The sequence below is a fragment of the Ammospiza caudacuta genome, chromosome 2 (genome assembly GCF_027887145.1).
Source record: "Ammospiza caudacuta isolate bAmmCau1 chromosome 2, bAmmCau1.pri, whole genome shotgun sequence".
In the NCBI taxonomy this organism is placed as follows: Eukaryota; Metazoa; Chordata; class Aves; order Passeriformes; family Passerellidae; genus Ammospiza; species Ammospiza caudacuta.
In genome coordinates, this window is record NC_080594.1 from 61,687,943 (window position 1) to 61,698,890 (window position 10,948).

The following is a 10,948-nucleotide window of genomic DNA, read 5'->3' on the forward strand; positions in this document are numbered from 1 at the left end:
AGTGGGCTCAGCCTGTCGCTAGGTCCTTTTGAAATCCTGAAATGAAACAAATAATTTTGATTTGTTATAAATAAAATTATACTGATTTTATTTTTCTAAAACCCTTCCAAACACCTAAAATCCCAGTGAAGTCTTTATGGATGGGAATTTCCTCCAGACTGACTCTTGGAGAAGAAGTGGGCAGGGAAAGGGAGCTGTGGGGTTTCATCTGGTGGGGTAAGCTGGAAGCTGGAGGTCTGCTCCCATTGGGATGTCGGGCCTGTCAGCAGCATGGCAGACACAAATGGCAGGGATGCAGACAGGTAGGGCTCTCTGCATAGAGAGGGAGATGGGGAGATGGGAAAATTTGGGCTGTGAGCAGAGGTGGGAGAGGGAAGACCAGGTGGGGGGACTGAGTGGTAAAGGGACTTGGTGGGATTATTTGAAAGGGGGGAAATATGGGTATGCCCTGGAGGGACGAGAGGGAGCTGTGAGATGGCAAATCTGTGGTGCAGAGTTGGGGAATGTTATGGGGTTTGGGTAAGCCTGGGGAGCTGAGGTCTTGGTGGGAAAAGTGATGGGAGAAATATGGTAGAGAATGCTGGCTTTGGGCAAAGCAGCTGGAATGGGAGAGGCTAGGTCTGAAAGTAGCTGGGGATTTGAGCTCTGAGATGGTTTAAGAGGTCTGGGACCACAAATGTTTGGTATAGGCACTTTGTGAGAAGCTGAGGAATCTGGACTGGGAAGGGCTGAGGAAAAGCCCCCGTCTTTGGGGGCAGCAAGCACATGGGTAGGGCTGAGTTTCTGGAAGATGAGGGATTTTAGGATGGCCTCCAATAGGTATCATCCTGTCCTGGGGTGCAGGCAGAGGCCTGATCTGATGCTTGCTCCCAGAAGGCTATCACATGTCTTCTTGCTATCATAAATATGGTAATCCTAAGCATGCTGGGAGCTGCATCTGTGCATGCATCAGGCAGCTGGACTCACATTAGATATATCACCTGCACAAACCAACTGCCATTAAGTGGGAACACACTGGTCTGGATGTGTTCATCCCTTGAGCAAGTCACCAGGTGATCCTACTAATATAATAAATTCTCACCTTCTCCCTCTGCTCCCCCTTCTGTGGCTTGTCCCACTTTCTTTCCACCTCCTGTTGAGACAGTGCACTCGCTGTCTTTCCCATCACTCCACAGCATGTCTGGTTGCTCTCACAAAGTAACCCTGAAAAAACCAGTAGACACCCTTATAAATCCTTATGAACAGATGTGTATGGCAGCACAAAGCATTTCACGGAGAGTGCTCCCTTGCTGCAGAATGTGTTGTTTAAGGGCATGGTGTCAGGGCATGGGGGATGGTTGTAGGGTGGCTCTCAAAAGGCATTTAGAGCTGCACGTGGGCAAGCTCAAACTGTGCATAGCATATTGGCTGCCATCCTGTGCTGAAGACCATGTCTGACCCAAGGATGTGAGCTGTCCTTGTCGCCTGTCTATTTCAATTTGCAGTATTTCACCTGAAATCCCTCCCTAATCATAAACAGATGAGAAATTACTTATTACAGAGTGCCATAGGTGTACATGGAGCTTTACGAACATATGAGGAGACAGATTGCTGCCCTGAAGAACTCACAATTGGATTTAGACAAATACAATAAGAAAGGAAAAAACTATTGGGCTTGAAACTTTAAGCAGACAAATAAATGCCTGTATGCAATTGCATCAGTTGCAGACCATAGAAATACTCTCTTTTTTTGATTCAAATGTTCAGCTGTGTCACATCTACTGCTGAAGATGACAGACTGCTAGTTCCTTAGGTATGAAATGCTTATATTTTAATGCTTGTTATGTCATGATTTATTAAATCAATTTAAATGTAAAAATCAACTGAAAGGACAAACTTATGTTTAAGGATGACCTGCAGCATCTAAAATGGAGACACTGACCAAACTAGTAGAAGCAAGGTCAGATTTTGTTTAGTTCAGATAATTTATGCCCAAGTTGTAATGCTGATGTAATTTATGTTGCATGTAGTGCTTTGTTTCCTATGAAATTTGACTGTGCAACAGTGTGATATGAGTAATATTTTATGACAGTATTTTTATAAATGAGGCTTGTATCTAATATACACAGAGCTTTTACTGGTTGTTCTTGTGAAAGGAAGAAAAGGAGGAAGGAGGAAAGAAGGAAATGAAAAGCACAAGGCAATAGCTGTGTGGGGTTGCATCCTCTAAATCAGGAATAATATTTTGTTTATTTTAATTTTTTGGTGTGCTTGCCTGATAAAAATAAAAAAATAGGTAAATATATTTTGAAAACCATGGACTGGGTAATGTAGCTCTAATCTCCAGAGCAGCTGTGAGGTAGCCCTCCTGTCCTCTGCTCCATGCCTCTTTTTTCAGCCTTTTTGTTTATCCCTCAGTGAAGAAGTCCAGCCCCTGTGCTACAAATCAGCTGGAAAAGATCCTGCTCGTGTGCTGTGAAAAAGTGCCACTGAAGTACGCCCTGCATGGCATAGGGAATGGTCCTGAAAGGCAGCAAGTAGATTTATAAAGTATGACAGCAGAAACAAGAGGTGTTGGTTATTTTTTATGGGCAGCCATTAAAAAGCAAAAAAAAGAAAGAAAAAAAAGGAAAAAGCAAGCCCTTATTTATCAAATCTGAGACAAGGGTCACATAATGAGTTTCTCGAATTCAAGGTGAATCAAAGGAAAATTGTGTCCAGGAGGACAGAGATGCTCAGCCAGCACCACTATGCCATGGCCACATGACATACCCAGCGGCAGGGACAGGGCTGTGAGCACAGCTGCCTGCAGACTCTGCCAAGGAGCCAGATGATGCTGGAAGAATATCTTTCACAGCTCTGGATCTGGCTATTCTTGGCTTGTTCTCTGGCTTCGGGAGCTGGAGCTCATTGCTGGGCAGATAAACAGAGAGACTAATAAAGAAGATGAGGAGCTGTTGATCGTTCGAGCAAATCGGAGATGAGCTGTTAAGCAGAGCAGCATGGTGATCTCTGTGAAAAATCACCTGGTGGCTGACACTTGGTCCAGGATGAAAGTGCCTTGGAATAAAACTCGACTCTCCCCCCAAGCAGTCCCTCTCCCCAAATGATTAAATCCTGTGCATAATTACAAAAGTGTAAAAAGCTCTACCTCTTTCATACACTGATTTTTTTTTCTAATTCCCATAATTGGCAAGCGGGTGTACATGGGGGAAAAAAGGGGAGAAAGCTTTGATTTTTTTTTTTTTAAGCTGAAAACGTGCAAGCCCTGTGTGGGTTAGGTCCTTTAGATATTTAAAAAGATTGAAGCAACTTCAAAGGAGACGTTCTGTTCTATCAGGTTAAGTATATTTTAATATTAGAGAGGCTTTTTTTTCAAGAACAGAGATCTGTTCTCTTGAGGAAATAAAACATTCTGAAAGATTTTATCCAGAATGGTTTTTCATTGTTTTTAAAGAGACAACACAGGATTTTAAGCATGCTGAAACTGGTAAATGTCCCAATTTCTGCTTATGGGTGTTGACTGCTCTGTGTTATCAGGTTGATTGTTGATAGTTATGTAAATCAAATTCTTTTATCAACAGACTGCTGGTTTTTTTTTGTTTTTTTTTTTTTTTTTTTTGAAACAAGAAGGGAGAAGCATTTGGCAATAATGTTTTTATTTACCTGTTATGAAAGCCAGCATTTTGTGGCTGAACAGGGTGCAGAGTGCCAGCCCTTCAGTTCAGAGACACAAGGGAGTTCTCCTAAGGAAGTTCTGCTGAATTCCCTGCATATGGCCAAGAATATGATGAATTACCAGAAGGCAGAACTATTCTCTCTCTACTGCAGGTGTTTGTTTGAGCTCTCTCTCCTGCCCTGCCTGGTGGACTAAGTGCATTTCTCACTACCAGTGTACTTTAAAAACAAACATGAAATGTTTGTTTTCAGTGCTGGACAAATGGGAAGGTGAAGATTTAACAGAAAATGGATGAAAAATCTTAGGAGGAGGGTCACTGTGACAGCTTGAAGCAGGGTTAAGATGTTGTGGGGTCATATAGGGATGGAGCTGCAGAGGTTCAGGCAAAAGCAATGCAAAGTGTGGGGCCATGGTCCCACAGCTTGTGATCCTCCTGGAACTGCCCTTCCAGGCCTACTGGCAAGGGATGGTGCATGTGGCAAAGACCTTCTCCACACCCTGAGGGACATGGTACCAATGGGGATGTGTGACTCTGCAGAGCAGTATCCCAGGTGGCACCTGCCGTGGCAGATTCAGGCTGTGACACAGATAATTTGATCTGTTTTTTCAGAAGAGGAAAAGGTAGAGGCCATGTTTCCATCTTCTGCTGTCAACCCTGGCTTTGGCAGCAAAGCGTCTGTGTGGGATTCGCAGCCAGCTGGTTTAACATCTGGGCAAGAAGTCTGCAGGGAAGTGACTGCCTCTTAGCCTCTTTTCTCTCTTTTTATTGTAATCCAGATAATGAAAGCAACGAGTGGCTGATCTGCCCCCTGTGAACCCCGAGGAGATCCAGCTGCCAGCTTCTGAACATTCTTGTTATTTTAGATTAACCTCCTGGCCTGTGTGCCTTTTGGGGGGTCAGCACCAGAAATAAGGCAGTGAGACAGTTCAATGCTTGAGCAGGATTGTTTCTTCCCTTCTGGTTCAGACTCCACATAATGTAGCTGGGATGCTTTAGCCTGGGAACAGTCTGGAGAACGGCTCCTTGTCAGGTTCTCCCAGTGTGCAGAGCCAGGGACCAGGAGCATGTGGCCAAGGACTGCTCCACAGGTTGTCATCTGTGCCACCCATCATGAGGGGTAGGGTGGGGAGGAGGCTCTGTGTTTGGTGAAGGTGCTCCTGAAAATGGCTATCCAGAGAACATGGCATGGTGGAACAGGTGATTGTTCTCCCAGGGGATGTCCTCCCACAGTCTGTGGGAAGGCAAGCTGACTTGGGACATTCTCCTGCTGGGATCAGCACAGGCAAAGGACAGAGTATGCTGTCTTGTTAGATCCTGTCATTACTAACAGTGGTTAAACATGTGTTTTCATGTATAACATAGTGCATCTGTCCTCAGTTAGCCAGACTCCTGTAGCTGAAATAAGGTCACATCCTCAATGTGTATTAGTAATTCTGAAAATTCCCTCTGTATGTGATGCCTCCTTGTCCTTCAGATCATTATCAGGGGGATTTTAGTTTTACTACTGGGGTAATTTTAGGCTAGAGTGATCCTGAATGAAATCTTGATGAGGCAAAGTAAAGAGGAAAAAAAAAATAGCAATCTCAGAGCTTCTGCAGTGCTCATGTGTGCCTTATGATCTCTGCATGAAGTCTTAATGGTGCACAGCAATGAGCAGAGTACATATGCTCAATAAAACAGATGCTAGACATGTTTCCTTAAATAACTCTTTTGCTAATTCAGCTCAGCTTTGCCTCTGCTTGCTCTGGGTGTCCAGTCTGTAATTCCCCTGATAAAGAACTTGCTGGGGATGCTATAGCTTGGCACAGAACTATGACCAGGGAATTAGCTTCCCTGAGAAGCAGCAGAAAAGGAAGATGCCCCAAAAGCAGACTATCCATAAGTGACTGTAGGTAGCCTCAAGCCATAGTTTTGATCTAAAGTGATTTGATCTGCTTCATTCACAAACTGGATCAATGCAGCAAAGAAAAGTTAACATTTCAATGGCAAAACTGTCTCTTTTTGCTGCTTACTTCTTAGCAGGGACATCCAGTAGTACCAAATTTACCCCATTCTTTCCTGGATACCAGGTTATCCCACAGAAGGAATTGGAAAATCTGGTGATGCAGATTGAGTTTGCTGCACAAAAAATTATGGTTCATTCTGTTCTTGAAGTGGTCTGATATATAAAATACGCAAAATGATTTAAAAAGTCAGATAAATAACAGTGTGTGTGCTCTCATTATTCATTCTCATGTTTAATTTAGAAACATCATTTTTGTAGTAAATGTGACACTGAATGCTACAGAATTTCCAGCCCAGGGCACTGCAGTACCAAAAACCAGAGGCAAGATCTGGTACAAGTGCTCCAATCCCACGTGGCTGGTCTGCTGCCATCTTTCCCTTGCCAAGCTGAAGCTCTCAAACATGGGCTTGGCTTCTCAGAGGGATTTCCATGACCAGCCCTGTGAGCTGGGAATGGGTGGCAAAGGGCTGCCAGGTTCAAAACCCTGCCAGCCTGCAGCTCCAAACGCCCCTCCTGGCTGCAGGAAAGGAGCAGGTCTCACCCCACTGACCTTTTCAAACAACAATTTCTATTTTTCTTAAAGGATGGAACAAGTCTCTTTATTTTTCTGCAAGAGACATCTGGAACATGATGAAGGATCTGTCTCTTGCATGTGTCTCTTCCTGTTTATGACAATTATCCAAGGTATAGACCCAGGTTTGTTGTCTGCTCTCATAGAGAGGGTTTGAGTCTGTAGGCCACAGCTACCAGGTGATGGGCTTATGAGGTGGGGAGGAACATTGCAGGGAAAAAAACACAAACCTCAGGCATGATTCCAGGGAGAAGGTTTGGAAGAGGGAACAGGGATTGTGAGAGACAAGATAATTGTCCCTTCAAGCTAATCAGTAGAGGAAGGGTACCACTCTCAGCATCTCCTTTTGCAGATGCTTTTTAAAAGTAGAATGCCTCAGGGTGCATTTTGTGAACGCTGGGACTGCATCAGTGTTAGGTGTGCTTTGACAGTAAGTCTTGGAGAGAGCTGCACAGGGAACTTTGTTGTTTATTTTGCCTGCATCTTGTTAGTCTGTATGGCTGAGCTCCTTACACCTGGAGCAGATCTAGGCTTTCCAAGAACCAGAACTCCGAATTTTTTAGAACGTTTTTCATTGGAGAGAGAATGTTTTAAACTAGAAAGAGAAAAACTATTGAATTTAGGTACTTCCAGAGCTAAATAGCTGCTGAATTGGGCACCAACACCCCTAATAAAATTACCCCTACACCAGTGGACTGCTCTGATCCTTATGTAAATATTGCCAGTACAGCAGAGAGACTCAATAAACACAGCACTTTTGCAACCTAACATCAGCTACAACACCAGGCTTCCAAAGGTCCAAGTTACCTTCAGCAGATTCTGTCTATCCCCATTCCTTTTATCTCTCATTAAAAAGTACAGCTGATGGTAAGCAAGCTTGTTAAATAAATGCAAACAACCAAGAAAATGAAAATGTGGGCGGTTGAGGCCAGCACCTTGAAATCCTCTGTGTTGTCACCAAGCTGGTAAGTGACAAAGCACAAGAGGATGAGGACAGCAAGGGGCTAAAGCAGAAAAGTGCCTGCAGTGGGAGGTGAGCTGCCCCAGCAGCGTGGGTGTGGTGAGCAGCCCAGCGATACCAGCTTGTTGCCAATGTGGAACTATTTTCTTCAGGTAGAGGAGCAGGGATGGAAACAGCTATTTTCTGATGTGGCTGTATTCAGCTGAGATTTTATGTTAACACAGCTACGGACCACATGCCTCTGTGGGCACCACTGTGGCAGCACAGTGAGGATCCCCTGAGTTACTGGGCAGCTTTTGTAGCATCATCTGAGAGACAGCTCAGAGTAGCCTGGAGCATCAACTGGTTTGTGGTGGTTTTGTCTTGTGGTAAACTGGTAAGCAAGCAGTTTAGAAGATGCTATACTGGAATATCACTCTTGATTCTGATGTTGAGAATTTTACACGTGACCCATATACCATGAGATTTTGTATTTCAACTACAATGAAAGACTTAAGGAAATGGTGTTTTGACGTTGGAATTTTTTTTGTCCCTTTTGAGGCTGTTTGGACAGAAGTGAGCTCTTTTTTTCAAATGACCTCCTAAGAATTTAGTGTACCTTTTGACCTTTGTCAGTAAAATAGACAGAAAGATTTGTAGAGGAATCAAACAAGACCTTAAAAGTGGGTAATGGAGTTGGAAGTCCCAATAGCAGACTGTTGAGGTGCATTAACTCCATTTGTTATAGGAAGATTCATCAGGAGAGAAGACTAAATGGGAAAACCTGGGAAAATGTATTAAAATAAATAATTAAAAAGATAACTTTTAACTTACTGTATCCACAGACTTAGTCTTTCATGAAATAGAACAAAAAAAAAACCCAAAAGATTTTCCCAAAAAGTATGCTCCCAAAACAGTGCTGTGTGTGTATGTGTTATGATTTTATTTTTTTTCCCCAGCCTTTGAATTAATTAGCTACCATGTTGAATTCTAAGTGCAATAATTAAGCAAATTAATGCTGCAGTGAAGTTATTAATGAGGCAAAATATGCTAATATGCTTTCGATAAAGAACTCTCTTTTTCTCTCTTACCAAGAAACTGGAAAAACTCTTTTATTTCAGGCCAAACACCTTATCTGGAGTTCTTAGAGAGAGGGTTCTCAGTCATATGCTGGTGAGCAATTGCTTAAAGCAGGGGTTAATATCTGTAATTTTAGACACCTGTAAAATATTTCAGAAATGTTGCAGTGACAATGAAGTTATCAACTTGGTTTCTAGCAGCATCAATAATGAGGAAAGGAAGATGTTCTATGACCTGTACTTCCATTATGGAAGAGGATAATACCTATTGAAGGATTTCTATTTTTATGAGGATATTTTAAATATTCAATTCATATGAAGAAGTAAAGGCAATTATTACCAAGACATAATCAAAAATACGCTTCTCTATTCAGTGTGTCTGGTGCCATTATGTTTTGAGATTGCAAAAAAATATTCTGCATTGAAACATGATGGTAATTATTTAGTTGCTTGGAAATATGTGCATGCAACAAACAAAATAATAACTTATAACTGGTTTCTGTAAACTTTGCCCAAGTGTTTGGAGATGGGCATGTAATCTGTAAAGCCATTTAAAATATGACAGTAAAAGGCTGTTCCTTGAAATGCTAAAAGTACCCATCTATGAAGAAAAACAGTCACGCTATAACGTAGAGATCCCTTGTATGGCTCCTGCTTTCTCTGTCTCTGCCTAACAATCACTTCTTTAATCCCTAGCAATCCAACAGACACTGCATTTTCCTCCACTGAGTTCTTGTTTATAAGCAGCTTCTGTGAATTGCAGGTACAGCTTCTCTGGGAAAACCTTTCAGCCTCTTTCTTTCACTCCTTACCTCTCCCCTGCTGTACTTTATCCTTCTTGTTATTGGCATCAGTTTGGTCGGATTTCCAAATGCTGAAGGGCTCCTAACTGGTTCAAAGAGGCCCTCGAGCCAAGCCAGGCAGCTGTTCATTAGTTTCTTGTTTTTGTGTTTCATCCTTTTTTAAAAAAAATTATTTTTATGTTCAGCAATATACATGCCTTGGAGATTTTCTTATCAATCTCATGAAAAGATGTATTCTTGCTACCTCCTAGGATTTGATTTCCTTCCTTTAAACCTTCAGGATATTTTCCTGTTCATTTGCTGACATGTTTTTTGTTTTCAAATATGCTGTTAGCAGGTCCTTTATTCGTACCAAACTAACCCCTTGGACATGTTTTAGTTATTTTGCAGCCAGTAAAAGTGGTTCAGGTAACATTATCTGCTGTGTTTTAACTCTATGCCAAGAATAATCTCTCTTCCTGACACGCTTATTTCCTGGAAATGCTAATTTTAGAGCATTAAAGTAGTGAGAAATCATTTCTCTAAATTTTCTCCCTGCAGGCAGTTTGACCGGTTTACCGGACAGTGGTTGAAGTTCTCTGTTTAAAAAAAAAAATGTCAGGAGTTTTCTGCTGCTTTGATCTGTTACTGCAGCATCTACTCCCCTTTAACTTGTTCCAAGGCTAGCAGTTCATCCATATATTTATATCCTTACGGGCTGGATCCGTATCCAATGGGCTCTGCTATTTAGATCTCATCACTCAACACTTTTGCATCACTGGGGGTGCAGGTTTCATTTGATTACAGCACAACTCATCCATGTGTTTACCCTCACCAGCCTTTTTGGTGCATCCTGACTCTGGCATTATGGATTTTCACTCTTCCTCTTGCCATTTCTGCAGTGCCCTCTTCTGCAGCTCTAAAACTTCTACCCAAGAAGTCCCCATGCTAACTGGTGGGACTCCTCCTGCACGCCAGAGTTACAGACTGAATGGTCTTGTACTCTGGAGGATCAAAAACTGGTCAGCACTGAAGGCTGGCATCAGGGAATTAAGATAGACTGAACACCAGTTTATACCACCCTATATTTGGGTGTCTAAATGTCATTGTTGGTCCAAAAGCCACAGTATGTGAGCAGTGGGTAATTTTAGTAAATTATCTTTCAGTGGGGTTTAAGAATATGATCAGGTAGTTGTTGGAATCTAAGTTAGGGGACATGGGAGGATGTAAAAAAACAGGGTGAAGTATTTGATGACATCTAGCAGGTAAATTGACAGGACACTTGTCCTTTATGGTGCGACTCTGAAAATACTGTTTGTTTGTGCCTTTATCTGGTCTTGTGCATGTGGCTTGAGATGAAGACAGCCAGAAGAGAGTCTGGTGGAGGTTCTCAGCACATACAGCCACTGCAGTTACAGGGAAAGCTGTAGTTCCCAAAAGCCATGTAGAAATGCAGGCACTTCCCATAGAGATTCACTGCAGGAAGAGCATCCAGCTACAGCATTTGGTGTTAGTTTCAGCATGGTCATACCCTGGTTAAATTTGGACTGTTGCTATTTGTTTGTGTTCCTGAGTGCCTTGGAATCTTTGGCATGGATGTGGACCTTGCTGTGCTCACACTGCACAACAGCAAAATGAAAAGGTTACTCTGCAGTAAAGAGTTCCTGCTGCATGGAGCTGAAGTCTGCACATATCACCCTCTTCCCCCTGAAGACTGTCCTCTTGGTTAAACATGAGAGCTCTGATCTCAAAGGCTGAAGGTCTTTCAAATCAAAGGCCAGGATATTTTTCTGTAAGGTAAATAGTGGCAGTGCCTAAAGAGGGTCTAAATGACTTTGGAGGAAATATGCCAAGAATGACTGCAGCCCTATGTATATTAGTTTGAGTTTCTGTGTGATTTTCTTTGATCCAA